The following is a 16,598-nucleotide window of genomic DNA, read 5'->3' as shown; positions in this document are numbered from 1 at the left end:
CCTTTGAATTAGCTCAGTGTTTGACTTGTGTCTGGTAGCATAGATCAATTAGTCTTTGTTCACCAAGACAACGTAACAGGTTTGCTTCTGACACATTTCATAGTCACTGGGTCAAAAGAGCCATTTTGTGCAATGGTTTCACCATGAAAACTACCTTCTGCAAATGTACGTGCGAGTCAGACCTGCAACTTTTGCTGTTTTGTGGCTGAGAACAACCAAGAGGCTTAACGTGGAAGTATGCTTTCAAAAGTTCTCAGAGTAGTTAGTCTTATTTATATGCAATAGCTGAGATCCAAAGAGCTACTTTTGGAGCACCCAAGGGTTTGTGTTAGCCCAGTGGGGTTTAATCTTCTTGCTGCATCACAAACTTCTTTTGAAACACCTATCAGCTTCAAAAGCAACTTGCATGAGTATTTGATGTTCAAGAAATACAAGACCAAAATCTCCCTGGGACTAATTCCGCACTGTTTTTTTAATCCTGATTAGGGAAGAGTCTGTGGCAGAGCACCCACTTTGAATGCAGAAGGTCATGACAAATACTCAGCATCTCCAGGCAGCATCTGAAGCCCTGGAGAACCATTATCAGTCAGTGGAGAATATTAAGTTAGACACTCCAATGGTCTAACTCAGTGTAAAGATGGCTGCCTATTACCCCATGTTTCCTTATGATAAAGGCTTCACCAGCTCTTTTTGTGAAGCCAAGGTTCTGTGCATGCTAGGAGACACAAAGGGAAATTCTGCACTGAGGATTTCCATATTCAGCAAGCTATATAAATGATGCTAATGAAACAAAATTGCATATTCCCCAATTTTGCTGAATGCCTTAAAAAACTTACACTTCTGGCTCCTGAGGTTTCACCAACCTCCAAATGCTTTTGTATGCACCTACATGAATGTGAGATTTATTATTATTATTATTATTATTATTATTATTATTATTATTATTAAACAAATAAACATTCAGATTCTGTATTGCAGGGCTTGTTTGGAGGTTCTAGAAGGGGAGCGCAGCTATCGTATACCCTTGACCGAAGAACGGTACACTCCTTCTATCTGGGATGGTCGTCCTCTTCCACCGAGCGTGCAGCTTCGGGAGGGACGCACATGGAGCGGTGAGGGAGGAAAGGGACACCCGCCTAGCCAGCCAGATCAGCCGAATCAACTCTGGCGATCAATGGGGTGACAGATGTCGCAGCCAGATCGCCCTCACATCCATGCAGGGGGGTTGGACTAGATCACTCTCAGTGCCCCTTCCAACTCTACAATTCTATGTACAATTCTATGTTTCGGAGTGAGCAAAATGTTGGGTCCAGGTCCTTTTATTTCCTGTATTTACAGTGGATTAATTTTTTGTTTTAAGCTGTAAACCACCTTGTTATATAGAGATGAAAGGTGGCATAGGGGCCAAAGTCCCTTTGGCCCTCCAAATAAATTGAGGGGGTTCCCCCTAAAGTTGATGAGTAGTGCCATTCAAATGGTGCACTGCATCATGTGATTATGTGGGATGGGGCTTACCTGCCCTCCCCCAATATTTTAGTCATGTTGGCACCCCTGAAGGGTGGGATATGAATGTTATTAACAATAATAACAATTCAGGGCCTTTTTGCAGCCGGAACTCAGTTCCAGCACCTCTCAGGTGGGCACCATAGCCATTATAAGAGAACAAGGGAAGCATTCATGGTGAGTTCCAGCACCTCTTTTCTAATAATAATAATACATCCTATATACCCTTTTAAAGGGACGCGGGTGGCACTGTGGGTTAAACCACAGAGCCTAGGACTTGCCAATTAGAAGGTCGGCAGTTTGAGTCCCCTCAACGGGGTGAGCTTCCATTATTCGATCCCAGCTCCTGCCAACCTAGAAGTTCGAAAGCACGTCAAAGTGCAAGTAGATAAATAGGTACCACTCCGGTGTTTCTGTGCACTGCTCTGGTTCGCCAGAAGCGGCTTAGTGACCATGACCCGGAAGCTGGGCACCGGCTCCCTCGGCCAATAAAGCGAGATGAGCGCCGCAACCCCAGAGTCGGTCACAACTGGACCTAATGGTCAGGGGTCCCTTTACCTTTACCCTTTTAAAACATGGCTCTTTTAGGGTGTGGGTGTGTGTTATAGGGTTGTTGTTTTTATTCTGATTATATATGTTGTGATCTTTTCTGTGAACTGCCCTGAGACCTCTGGGTATAGGCTGGTATATAAACTCAATTAATAATAATAATAATAATGGTTTTAAATCCAAAGAAACAAATTCATTTAAAAAGAGCAACATGCTCTTGAGCAGATGCAAACCATGACTTTTTCTTTTTGCTCAATACACCTCCACCCCCACCTTCCTCCAAGTTGCTCAGAATGACTTGCAGATGCATCTTGAGAAAGGAAAGGTGGAGGCCAGCAAATGGTATTCCCTTCTAGGGAAGTCCGGGCTCCTCCAAGCCCGGTGGGTAGACTGTGCGTGCGCGCGAAAGAAAGAAAGAAAGAAAGGGAAACCCCAAGGCTGCAAGTTACGAAAGGGAAGCCAGTCTCTCCGCCCTGCAACGAGCTTCGGGGGAAGAAAGCCCCTTTGACTCAGCCGGGAGTGGCGAAGCATCTTCCTCAGCCACTCCCGATTAAGAAGCGGCGTTCTCTGGCACGTCTTGCTGGAGATGCAGGCGATTTGCTCCGTGGGGAGGAGAGGCGGGCCGGGCCGGGAGATGCGGGAGAAAACACGTCCACCTTCGGGGCTCGCCCAGCCTCTTCTGTTTAGGAGGAGCTGCGAGGCAACAGCCGGAATGCAGAGCTCCTTGATCCATATCTGAGAGGGAGAAGTGCAGCCGCCCACGGGGCCCGTGGCTTCTGGGGGAAAGAAGGGCGGCTGGGCGGTGACTCAGCCTCCGAACCGGCTGACCTCTTCGACGCTTGCACGGCTTTATTTAATACCCTCCAACATTTCTCCAACTAAAATAGGGGCGTCCTATTCCATAACAGCAGAAGAAGCAATTTTTATTACTTATATCCCACCCATTTGACGGTTGCCACTGCTTCCAACACATATAAAACATAATAAAACATTAAAAACTTTTTTTTTTTAAACCTCCCCTCTACAGTGCTGCCTTAAGGTGGCTAGAGGGTCTTACGGTTGCCATATGTCTAGACAATGCTCGCCCCCTAAAAAATGTTTCCTACTCCTAAGGAAATCAGCCCTGAGTGCTCCCTGGAAGGACAGATCCTGAAGCTGAGACTCCAATACTTTGGCCACCTCATGAGAAGAGAAGACTCCCTGGAAAAGACCCTGAGGTTGGGAAAGATGGAGGGCACAAGGAGAAGGGGACGACAGAGGACGAGATGGTTGGACAGTGTTCTCGAAGCTATCAGCATGAGTTTGACCAAATTGCGGGAGGCAGTGGAAGACAGGAGTGCCTGGTGTGCTCTGGTCCATGGGGTCACAAAGAGTTGGACATGACTAAACAACAACAAAAATTGAAATAGTGCCCCTCAATGAAGCCAAACTTAGATTCACAAAAATTTTAGGGGTATGTGTATTCCTGTGTCCCCTCAGAAAAAAGCACCGAGTCTAGAATTTCCTGGACACAGCCAGTATTCGGGCATCGTAAGCAGTATTGGGGCAGAAATTGCTTAAATTTCCAGGAAAATCCATCCATATGGCAGCCCATGTTGGTAGTGTAGATTTTGGTGAATGTTATTTGAAATTGCTCAAAAACTTCTTTTTTGAGATTTTGTAAAAAAAAAAAACTTTGGCTAAAACATTAAAAAACTGAAAAAACTTTGGCAAGAATACAACAAAATAGTTCAACAACTTTGCCAAAGAAGCTCAACAACTTTTTGAAATATGGCAACTCTAGGACAACTCCATACCCTCAATCATTTCTTTGATGAAAATAGGGACATCCTGCCCTCTCCTTCAATATTTCCCCTAAGGAAAAGTGGGACATTCCAGGATCAAACCAGAAACCGGGACGGCTCCTGTAAATCTGTGACTGTCGGTGGAAAATAGGGACACCTGGAGGGTCTGTTATTTATTTATATGCTGCTGCCGAACTAAAGAAAGAAAATGCCCGCTGAGCAGTTGCATAAATCAATATGATATGAAATGATCCGCAAGGAGTTGCCGATGAAACCAGCGAACGGCAGACATAAGGGCAATATTAAAAGAGAGATAAAAATCAGCCCTTTGGAAAATGGAACGTGCACGATAAATGTACATGTCTGGGTTGGCGTGCCTAAACAAAGAAAGCGGTGAGCAGGTGTCAAAAACAAGAGAGCTGCCCAAATATTACTGAAAAGCATTGAAAGTACTCAAAGTACATTTTTAAAAAAAAAAAGTCCACAATTTTGGCTGCCCCCTGCCCCTAACAAAAATTTTGGCTATGCTTATGCTACTTTTTATTTTTAATACTGTTCTTTTGTGTGACTGCACAGAAATGCAAGGGCGGCCCCAGCATGGTGGGGAACTGCCAGTTCCACAGATGGAAGTGGTTCAATAGGCTTGTGAGAAGTAAATATTAAAAAAATTCTGACCTGCAACATATCTAGTTCTTACGCAAAAAAATACTTCACACCTGCCACCAGATAACCTCTTTGAACCATAGAGTCCAACCCCCTGCATTCAGGAATCTTTTTGCCCAATGTGGGGGCTCGAAACCATGGAGAACCATATACTCTGCATTGAATTCCTTGAGGGAAAGGTAGGAGATTATATATATATATATATATATATATATATATATATAGTAACACCGTATGATTCATGTGTTTGTGAACACATCTATATCTTTCAGTGTGCATTGTTAAGGGGACACTTAAAATATAAGGTAGGTTCACACACACACACTATGCCTGGAACACCCCAAAGTTTCACGCAGAAAGCAAAATTTTGGTGTGAAAACTGCAGGAATAGATTTCATGTTTAACTCTGGAGACTGGGGAGAAAAAGAATCAGGGGCCTTGGGATTCTGATGGCGCAGTGAGAGAAACAAATACAATCGCATCAAAATGGCCAAGGGATATCCTTTTCTAAAGAAGGCAAGCCAAAAGCAGAACCTGAGAAGTTTTCAAAGAGGCATGTCATTAAAGTGATGTCAAGCAGAGTACAAGCCCATGATCAGTTCCAGGAAAGCGTTGCCCACTTTCCCCTGTTTTATGGTCTCTAGCAAGGTGCTTTAATCTGTGCCTTCATGTTTGAAGCACAGATTTACTTTTAAACAGCAGAGCAAAGAGCCTGGCTGTAGATTCTGGAGTGAAGTTGAGGAGGGGGGAGGGAATTATCTTTTATGAGTCCTAGCAGTAATTCTCAGTGGGATTACATCTTGGCAAGCAGCAAAGCTAAGTGCCCAAAGTGATCCTACTGTGTGTTAATCACATGGCTAATTTGTTAAATTTGCATTTCATTTGTTTCTCAGGCTTTGAAGAGAAAGATTATTGATAAAGACACCCCCCCTTCCCCTTTTCTGTTCCTTATGAACTTTCCAAGAGATCTGCCTTCGATCAATCGGGCTTCTGTCCGTGACTCTCTCATGATTAGTGCTGCTGAACAGGAAGAGTTAATGATGGGGCAAAGCCTTTTGTGTCTCCCTGTGCTGCTGTGTAACTGTAATCATCCTTGGTAAATCGCTTGATGTGATTTTCTTTGGCTTTAGACTTGTTTTCTTGAGAATTTGCTTTGAGATAAAACTTCATCCCCCCCTCCCAACAACACCATCATTGAGTTGCTTATTTAATTGTTCTGCTCTATTAAATCCCATCTGTTTGATTTGTTAACCCTCTTTTCCGGCATAAGAATGGCATGAAGTGGATATGGACCTGCAATAATTTTTTATGTGTTTTGGAGGAAGAAGGACTGTCCTGTCCCCAACATCACCATGGTTCCTCAACCATACACTGCAGAGGAGATCTGCATACTAAAATGGGAACCGTGGACATAAGTTAGATGCATCTCCCAATGCCCATCTGAACGTGCATTCCACTGAAAACACCCCCCAGAATGTGGGTGATATCTGTGCTCAGATTTTCCAATCTGATTCACTAGCCTTTTCCAATCTGGTTCCATCCAGATTTCTTGGACAACTAAAAATGGTTATGCATCATGGGAGTTGTACTTCGAAGTATCTGGATAGTACCAACTTGGAAAAGACTGCTGTAGACCAAGTGGCAAGTTTGACTTCTATCTCCCTGAAGTGTAAAGTTATAGAAAAGTGTTTTTTCTTGTTGTAGGAGATTCATGTAATGTACAAAATGACCCTATAAATGTCCACTGTCTTGGACTTCAGATACCTGAATGTTCACAATGGCAGAAAGAAGGTCCCCCTGTTAATATGAAGACAGCTTTGCTTTTGCCATCTTTCAACAAGATTGAACGTTTGGATCTCTGACATATGAGTCCAGCATGAACATACTGATGAGGCTGGAGCCCTACCAGAGGTATAGGGCTATATCAGTAATTATCAAGCTATTAATCCATGTTGTGAATTGGAAAATGGAAATGAAAAGAAACCGCTTGCCTGGTTAGAGAGGAGAGTTTCTCTGTGCATTTACAGAGCACTTCTTTCATTTATCTTTGGTCTGTTTGAGCCAGCTCTCCCCCTTTTGTGGGTTGAGGTCAGGGGTATCTAAGAGTTTCTCTTCCTACACAACATTTCCCCACACAGATAGGAAATCTGCCTACAGACTGGGGAAGAGTTGGAATTCACCATGCTACATGTCTGTTTTACAGTCTTATATGTGATGGAAAGTCACACTGAATCATCATAATGTAGATTTTGGGCTGGGGTGTTGTCTAGGGTAAGGCATGTTGTGGTTTTTTGTATCTTTATTTCAGATCGTGTGATTTATGTGGAAATTGGTCAGTTTGGTTTTGTATTTTTAAATGTTTTATTTATTGCTTATGACTACTTTTGCCATGCTGTCGTATATTTTCTCATGTTGTAAGCCACCTTGAACATGGTTTGAACTGTGGAAAGGCGACATGCAAATAAAATTATGTATGTATTTATGTAGATGCAATTTATCCCTCAGGATAAAACTGATGACATCTGAAGAGTCATTGTTTCCCTGGTCCATTTCCAGGTTTTATTTATTCACTGCATTTATTTCACTACATTTTTCTCCAAGGAGCTTGAGGTGGTGTACATGGTTCTCTCCTTCCTCACAACAACTCAGAATCCTCACAACAACTCAGAAAAGAAGGTTAGATTGAGATGCAATAACTGGCCCAAGGTCACCCAGCGACCTTCATAGCTGAGTGTGGAATTCAACCCTGGTCTCCCAGGCCCTAGTTGGAAATTCTAACCACTACACCAGAGTTTTTCAGCCTTTTTGAGTCCACACCTCTTTTGACCAACTACATTCTTTCTGCAGCACCCCTGTTGGGCTCAGGAGCCCAGTTATGTGACTGCTTGCCTGCAGAATTGGCAGCCTGTTCTCCTTTTTCAAACACTCTTTTTTGTTTGTTTGTTGGGAAACCCTTTTATTTACACGAGACACAACTCTTCCCAAATCCCCTTACTCCAGAGGAATGAACAGAGAGGAGCGGGTGGCCCCGATTCCAGGTCAGCCGTGCTTAACGGGCTTGTAAGTGATGGAGAACTCTCCCAAACAGTGGCCAATCATTTCAGGCTTGATTTCCACCTGGTTGACGGTCTTCCCATTGTACACGCCGACCATGCCGCCTGCCATTTCTGGAAGATCATGTCTTGCAGGTGGGTCTTGACCACCTCAGGCTTCTCCATGGGCAGGGCCTCTTTCTTGGCCTTGCGAAGCCGCTTGAGGAGAGAGTGCTGTTTGCGGCGCAGGCCACAGTTGAGCTGCCGGCACTGTACAGCTGCATCAGCTGCTCGTAGGACATGTCAAGGAGCTGGTCCAGGCAACACCCTGATAGGTAAACTTCCGGAAAGTACTCTTCTTCTTCTGCTCCACTTCCTCCATCTTGGCAGCAGTATCCTCCAGGAAAAGGCCGAGATCCCATGTGGCTTGCCTTTTTCAAACACTCTTGTGGAGTGTTCTCTCAACCTCCTCTATCCTCTCTCCTTGGCAGTCCTCTGGGCAGCTGCCACCCCTGGTCTCTGAGCTCCTCCTCCTGCTGCTAAGAGAGGTGCCTCCTCACATTGCCTCATAGGGGTCTGGGAAGCACACCCTGGCCAGCACCAGAGGCACCATTTACCTGGGGAGCTTGTAGCCAGGGCTGCTGCAACAAACAGCTGTGGAAGCCCTGGGGAGGCAGAGATACAAGAGGGCATCAGAAGAGGGAGGGAAGGACAGAGGGACAGAAGCCAGTGTTGCCCGTAGCACCCCTGAACATCAGTTAAGACACCCCAGGGTGCCATGGCACACTGGTTGAAAACCATTGTACAGCCTCTGGTGAGCATGCTTAGGATTGCAGAATCGGGCATTACATTTGAAGGATGAATATAAACTGGGAGTCACACTATTCTCCAGTGCTATGGGAAGAGTGACAACTTATTTTCAGAAAAGCCTACCTAGTTGTAGACTCTAGGCTCTCAGATTTCAGTGGCGCCCCTTGCGATGCTAAAATTTGGTGATCCACCTCTTGTGCCCCATTCTACAGCATTGTTGTGATGCTGCCTGCAAAATGGCACCCAATGTGGCTGAATCAGTTGCACCACCCTGAAACCACCTCTGGCCAACCACAACAGGAAGAACTTAACAACAGGGCAGCCATCTTGTGAAATCCAGCAACCATTCACCACCGTGAGCACAGGAAACAGGAGACAGAGGCAGTAAATTCTTCAGGAATTGGAAAGGAAAGAAACTGCCTAGGTAGGCGAAACTTTTTGGCATGTTTAGCTGCTATCAGTAGGATGCTGTAAGCATTTTTATTACAATATCAAAGGACAGAAATTAGATGAATACATGTAGCGGTTGGAATCTAATTTCAGATGGCTTACTGCAGCTTGCAAAATTAAAACATATTGTAATAATATATGATTTCAGCACTGCACTCCCTCTTATTCTTCAGTTTCTGACAACCTTGGAATGTAAACACACATTTGGCATCATGACTGAGATTTCTCCCACCTGGTGTCTACCTTTTATGTTTATCGGCGCTCCAATAGGAATTGTACATAGACTGACTTGTTGCCAAATTATAGCATAGTTTACTTTGCCCAGTTCACTCCCGGGTGCAGGCCTGTCTAGTGTCTATTATTTAGAAGATAATATACAGTACCAAGAAATGACATGCAATCTCTACCAGACCAGGAAGTAATTACTTTTTGACTATGGCCTAATTGAACTGTTCAGTTCTTCTCTGCTTTATTTGATCTGATTTGACCTTCTTACTCTGTGACCATAGAAACAACTCAGGATGTGTGAGGCATCAGCCCATAAAGATTCTCTCTCCTCTCTCTGATTCCTGCAGCAGCTGTCTTGATATGAGATGATTGGATTTTATCCCTTAAAGTTTGTGATCCAGATTTGATTTTGACTTTTCTCCAGTGTCATGCTTTGAACACTTCCTTTCAAGATGGTGGGCAGTTTGTTCAACACACTGCTGCTGTAACAGTGGTCTGTCTTGAAGACAAACACCTGTTTAAACCTCCACTTAGCTGAGTTTATTTATCAGTTTCACCCATTATCCAATTGGGTGCTAATCTGACCTCTTCTATACATATCTCTCTCAGGTAAAAACACCAGAAGAACTTCAATCAAATATAAGTGACAAAGGAGCCTGTTTGACAAACAAAAAGGGCTTCCTTGATTATAAGTAACACAACATTTAACTCATTTATTGTTCTATTATTTTTGCATATTATTATTTCCTGCCGTGTGAAAATCCCTTTCAGATGACCACAGTGTCTGGAGACAGGCAGTCAGGTTGTGAATCCACAGCAGTGATCAGAGGGGGGAAGATTGCTGGGATTAGTTCAGAAAGGGGTGGAGCACTTTAGAAAGATGAAAATAGGGACGTCCTATTTAATAATAGGATGCGGGTGGCACTGTGGTCTAAACCACAGAGCCTAGGGCTTGCTGGTTGGCTGCTCGGCGATTCAAATCCCTGTGAAGGGGTGGGCTCCCATTGTTCAGTCCCAGCTCCTGCCCACCCAGCAGTTCAAAAGCACTTCAAAGTGCAAATAGATCAATAGGTACCTTCCCTCCAGCAGGAAGGTAAATGGTGTTTCTGTGCGCTGCTGTGGTTCGCCAGAAGCGGCTTAGTCATGCTGGCCACATGACCCAGAAAAATTGTCTGTGGACAAACGTTGGCTCCCTTGGCCAGTAAAGCAAGATGAGCGCCGCAACCCCAGAGTCGTCCGTGACTGGACCTAATGGTCAGGGGTACCTTTACCTTTATTTAATAATAGTCCCATGGACTGCAAGAAGATCAAACCTATCCATTCTTAAGGAAATCAGCCCTGAAAAGACAGATCCTGAAGCTGAGACTCCAATTGATGCTTTTGAATTCTGGTACTGGAGGAGACTCTTGAGAGTCCCATGGACTGCAAGAAGATCAAACCTATCCATTCTTAAGGAAATCAGCCCTGAGTGCTCACTGGAAGGACAGATCATGAAGCTGAGGCTCCAATACTTTGGCCACCTGATGAGAAGAGAAGACTCCCTGGAAAAGACCCTGATGCTGGGAAAGATGGAGGGCACAAGGAGAAGGGGACAACAGAGGAAGAGATGGTTGGACAGTGTTCTTGAAGGTACTAACATGAGTTTGACCAAACTGCGGGAGGCAGTGGAAGACAGCAGTGCCTGGCATGGTCTGGTCCATGGGGTCACGAAGAGTCGGACATGACTAAATGACTAAACAACAATTTAATAATAATAATAATAATAATAATAATAATAATAATAATAATACCCCACCCATCTGACTGGGTTGCTCCAGCCATTCTGGGCAGCTTCGAACATATACAGAAACATAATAAAACATTAAAAAATTTGCCTATACAGGGCTCCCTTCAGATGCTCAGGGGGTCAGATAACTCCATACCCTCCAACATTTCTCTGATACAATAGGGGCATCCTACCGTAACTGCCAACATTTTTCTAATGAAAATTGGGGATGTCCTAAGGAAAAGCAGGAGATTCTGGGACCAAATCAGAAACTGGGATGGCTTATGTAAATTTGGGACTGTCCCTGGGAAATAGGGACATTTGGAGGGCTTCTTCTGATATGTGGAGCCTGGGCATCTGTCCCTGATGGCACCACTGAACCCCCACCCCGCCCCCAAAATGGTTAACTTCCATCCATCCCTGCAGTAGGGTACATCCCTACTCTAAGCATATCATCTCTGCTCTCAGGCTTTCCCTGTCCATCCTGTCAGGTGGTATATTGCACTGTGGCACAGGATAAGGATTAGTGCAGAAAGTCGTACTAAGGGAGAAATCCAGTTCAAATATCTGGAGCAGCACCCAGCCACTGGGTACGGATGGCATTGACTCTGAAAATTGAATTTTAATTTACTGTTTTTAACCATGACATGCATATTGATTTATATTTATAATGAAATTTCACGACACATTCCATGAAACACCGGGCTCCACAAAGACAAGATGTTAATCTATATTTAATACATTTATTGTAAGGTTAAATATGGCATGAAAGACAATAGATATTACCATTGTTCTCCAGTTCAGTGCTTTTAAGAGTGAGAACAGTAGCGTAGATCTAATTTTACAAGGAAATTGCTAAAAGAATGGATGTATTAGAATTGATATAATAAAACAAGGTATTTAAAATTGCATGCTCAGGTGGGTAATAAGTGCTTAAAAATTACGGCTGGCCACTGAAAAAGATGCATTTGCTCAAAAACTACCACTGTTCTTTAATAGCTGATAGCCACTGTATTAGGTTTATTGTGTGATTTTGGTTTTTAGTATTAAGGTGACTTTGGTATGAGCATAATCTGATAGAAAATGATCTAAAAGGATTTTTTTTTAGACAGCAAAGTCAATGCATTCTTCTTGGTTTGGTGGGAGATACATAATCCCAGGCAAAGCTATATAACTATTCTAAACCTCAGTTGGTGGTAACTCATGTCATAAATGCTTGCATCAGAGAATCATGCTTTAAAATAGTTCTTTTTTCCCCTTTGTGCTTGAATATTATCAAACCTGCAGCCAAAGATTTGGCAGGTTGTTCTGAATTGAAATGTGAAATTCAACTGACTGTTTCAGAACTTCAGGACAACAAGAAGGGTCATAATCAGATTATCTCCAGCAAGGTTTAAGGGCAGGGGAGGCCTTAATCAATAGGGATAGGCAGGAAATTTGGTTCAGTCCACATTTTAATCAGAATGTACCTAACTTGAATTTCCTGAAATGATATGTGAACCAAAACACAGCTATCTGCCAAAACTCCAAATTTTGTGATGCATTTCACCAGTGAAGAGTATCATACAAAACTGTATGTTAAGGGAAAGTATGCCAAGAAAAGGCCTGTTAGTGAAAATAACATAAATGCAGGGAATGTTGCTTGCAAAAATGTGTGTATCTGCTGAAACTGCATGTTAAACTGTGTATATTAGGGGGAAATTGCACTGAAATGCCAATTTTTTTTTTCTGAAGACATAAAAAAATATAAATTGCAAATACTTGTGGAATTGTGGAGAACTGAACTTAAAGACCGGAAAAACAAGAAACTGTGGGAAGCCAAAATGGGCAGATTTGTCTCTTACTACTGATCAACCGACGATACCAACCGGGATTCTGAAAGGGCCACACAGAAGGATGCTATTGACAAATATACCACAATAGGAGAGTCATTGGCTCAAAACAAAAACAAAAATAAAAATGTGAGATTTAGCCAAGAGCAAAATATTTCCTTTTTTGGAATTCCAGGGCATAACACTTGCTAAGCAGGATTACAGAAAAGTTGTTCGCGTTAAGAAGAAATCTGGATTCAATTCGTTCAGCTAAACTTATCTACGAAAGCCACATTATGCCACCCAGTAGTTCTATTGGTTTAGATGTATTGTGCTTTTATGTGCTGTGATCCACTTTGAAAATTTCTCATGAAGGACGAGTAAAAAAACAACTAGTGTGTTTAAACGGCAACACTTCAATGTGTTCCTAGCAAATGTATTCAGCTCTTTTGAAGTCCACTTTTTATCAGCTCACCAATTTATACTAGTCTTCCTCAACGTGGTGCCCTCTACATATTGTTGGATTACAACTCAGAATAGGCAATATTTTCATGCATCTATAGCTTGACCTGATATAAGGCAGCTATATACTTACATGTGGAAATGGGACCAGAGATGGCTCCCACCTACCATTCCCAGTGGTCTGCTGTTGGAATTGTTATGATGCACACCCACATACATTCCTATTGATGTCCAGATGATCTGGCAGTGGAAGGTTTATGCTGTCTTCCATAGTTTGAGATGTGAATTCTTGAGAGTGCATTCTCAGCTTTCCCAGAAAGATGCTGTTTCCAAAATTCAGCGCAATGGATGTTCTGAGACTTTGGAGAATTGCTGTATAAGCCTGAATAAGGACTTGGTGTTGTGTGTGTGTGTGTGTGTGAGTGTGTGCAAAACTTTCCCATGAATGAAAGAGAACTATGCAGGGGGCTGCTGATTCCAGGATGCATGTGTTGAAAATATAACAAAAATAACAGTCTCACTTGTCAGCTAAACTGGAAGTATTGCTTATGGAGGAAATAGAAGCTGGGTTTTTTTCATGGATTGTATGTGTAAGTATGCTGGAGGAGAACTTTGGTGGGGTGCATGTACAGTAGACTAAATAAATGTGATTGTTTTGTGCAGTGTGTGTGTGTGTGTGTGTGTGTGTGCGTGTGCATGTTGATCCATAAGTGATGTCAAGGCATATTGATACTGTTATGAGTTTCAGATTCCCCTGTGTTATGCATTTCTGGGTGCCAAGCACTGAACCCCTGGATTCAGCAAATGTTAAAATATAAGCCAGGTCAGTTTGCTGATGAGTTAATCTCCTGGGAGATGAGCCATTGGGAGAACAAAAGCTAGGTGATGAGCCATTAGGAAAGCTGAAGAGAAGGGGATCTGTGCCAGATGGCAAATGGGAGGGGCCCTTCTCTCAGCTCAGATTCAGTAAGAAGACAAAGTCAGAGTTTGAAGTAGAGTTTCCCCCCTCTGAACATGGTAAAGGCAGCTAGTGGAAGAGTGGGTCAGAGAATGATGGTTGATTTCCATTTGATTCCAAGGCAGTCAACCTAGACCCTCTTGGGGTGGTAATGCTGTGAACTCCTCCATCATAGACTGAGGTTGCCTATATGGGTAAATAAACCATATATCATCCAGACACCACAGTCTCCACTGTGCCTCATTTCCTAAAGGAAACATGAACCCTGGGTAAATGACTGGTGAGTCCTGGAATCTTGCACCACTCAGAGATTGGGCTGGTGTGCAACACTACATTCTTCATTTCATAAGTGTGGCTTGCTGAATCTGTTCACTCAAAAACATGCCATGGTCTTTATAAAACTATGCAAATAGTTTTCATTAAAATGTGTGCTCCTTAAAAAGTGCATCTTGTTTGTGGATGTCCTTAAAATATCTTATTTTTGAAATACTCATTTATCAAATTTGAGGTTGACAGACCGTGATCACAAAATACAAATTCAAAAAGTGAGCATCTGTTGTCAGGGAGTTTCTCTAATTTTAAAATCTAAAATATCAAATAATACTACAGCTTTCTCCAAGGGGGAAAAAAATCCTGTATATATTTGCGTTTAAGAGTGTGATGACTGGTAAATCTTCTTTGAAGCAAGGGCTTTAACTTGTCACTTCCTAAGCTGTAATATGCACGGATTGTGGAAAAGAAGATTGCAGTTGTAGCCCCTGTGAATTCCCTATGGTAAATAGGGGAAAGAAAGAAAAAAAACCACCCTGAAATGGAACAAACTAAACAATGCTTTTGAGGTAGGGGGAGAGATCATCAGAGGGAGAATCAAGCCCATTTTGAGCATCAGATGAGTTTTTGGTTTCCAGAATATAGTAAGTTTGCTTAGTGCAGGGCAGCCTTAAAATAACGAGAAAAGTCTGCTGGGAAATGAGGAAAACCAAGCCATGCATCTGATCCATGGAGAATGTGAGGGGCATCAAGTTTGAACAGTTAAAATAGCTGCCTTTATTCATGTGAATACTTGTGTTCTTGCATGCCAAACCATATGGTAGGACCAGCCCTACCATTAGACATGGTCATGCGGTTGCTTCATGTGTCAGATTTTGCTAAGCCGTATACAGTATGTGTGTGTGTACATATATTAAGAAAATTTCAGTTATAGAAAATAAAGTGAAAACAGAGAAAAGAGGGAGACAGAGGGGAGGGGGAAATGCAATTTGTTTTCAAATCACAACCTGTAAACATCTGCCTCAGGTGCTAATATGTTTGAGGACATTCCTGTGATATTGACATGTGTGGGGAGCTTTGCTTAGGGCTTTCCATTCCCTCACATGAATAGAAGCACATGAAGAAGATTTGTAGGCTAAGCCATCACCCTCTGTTGTATTGCTGTGCCTGGTCCTTGCTGCCCTCCAAGCACCACGAATTCTTCCCTGATTTCCCTCCTGTGATTCTAATTACATGGGGGAACTGGATGCCCAAACAAGGCTCACATGGGGATGCCGCAATGAATCGGCCTCTCTAGGACTCTCCAATGGCCTAGCGAAAGGGAATTGCAAAGGAGCAATATAAAAATTGCTTCAGGCTTTTGTTCGGCTTGTGTGCTGTAGCTTGACTGAACTCCACCACGATCTTGCCAAAAATATCAGCAGGGAAACATCTGGGCTGTGTGTGACACTTGCTTGCATCTCTTTCATCAGTCGAATTAGTAGCATTGTTACGCCATGCCTGTGCAAAAATAATAATAATAAAAAATGATGATGTAGAGCACAATGACTGCATATCACTTCCCATTCAAGGCTGAGCAGCCATTAAAGATGTGAATACCAAGCATGATTGGCAAGGGAAAAGCGCTAGAAGTCAAGAGCACAATATAAGGAAGCAAGTGCATTGAAACTTAAGGTGGGGAATGAGGAATGAGTGTGTGCATAGATTACAACCTATTGATCGCAAGCGCCTTTTATTCCACTCATGACTCACCAGCCAAAGAGAAGAAAAAACTCATTTAACATGAGATTCTTCTGCTCTGTTGACAGCTAGACCAAAAGGAGTTCCTGTAGTTATATATGAACCAAAAACAAGAGCCAATCTATCTGTTTCACTGCATACATTGTGTTGGACAAGAGTTTCTATCCAGTGATGCTCAAGAAGTTGCTGAATTGCATGGATTAATGATTCCACAACATATTGAGAGCGACAGTGCTCCACCCTGGTGCAGGGCAAACCCATGTACAAATAAGGAGCATACATTCAACAGGAATCTGTAGCCAATCAATGACATCTCCCCAATAAGTACACACAACTGGAAGCACATCTTCATTGCAACCATATGTTTCAATGTTAGGTGTACACTTGAAGCATCTTGGGTGTACATGACAAAGAATAATGTGTGGCGTGGCTTGCTATCTGCAGTTATTTGGAATAGGCTCTCATTAGCCAGCAAACACAGAAAGCTGGGCTACGCAAAGTTTATTTAAACATTTAACAACCCACTTTTCCATTTAATTAATGTCTACAGCAAATTTAAAAACCAGTGCAAAT

The 16,598-nt window shown here is 42.8% G+C and overlaps 1 pseudogene across 1 annotated transcript; it reads right to left on the bottom strand.

Annotated features, from left to right (window-relative positions):
- Positions 1-7,471: 7,471 nt before the first annotated feature.
- LOC309368166 (small ribosomal subunit protein uS19 pseudogene) lies at positions 7,472-7,956 on the bottom strand (annotated as a pseudogene). The gene has a single exon. The product of its transcript is annotated as a small ribosomal subunit protein uS19 pseudogene (transcript).
- Between the last annotated feature and the right edge of the window lie 8,642 nt (positions 7,957-16,598).

Source organism: Podarcis melisellensis (genome assembly GCF_964234715.1).
Source record: "Podarcis melisellensis genome assembly, chromosome: 4".
NCBI classification, from domain to species: domain Eukaryota; kingdom Metazoa; phylum Chordata; class Lepidosauria; order Squamata; family Lacertidae; genus Podarcis; species Podarcis melisellensis.
The sequence above is the reverse complement of the archived record's forward strand: the minus strand, read 5'-3'. Positions and strand labels throughout refer to the sequence as shown.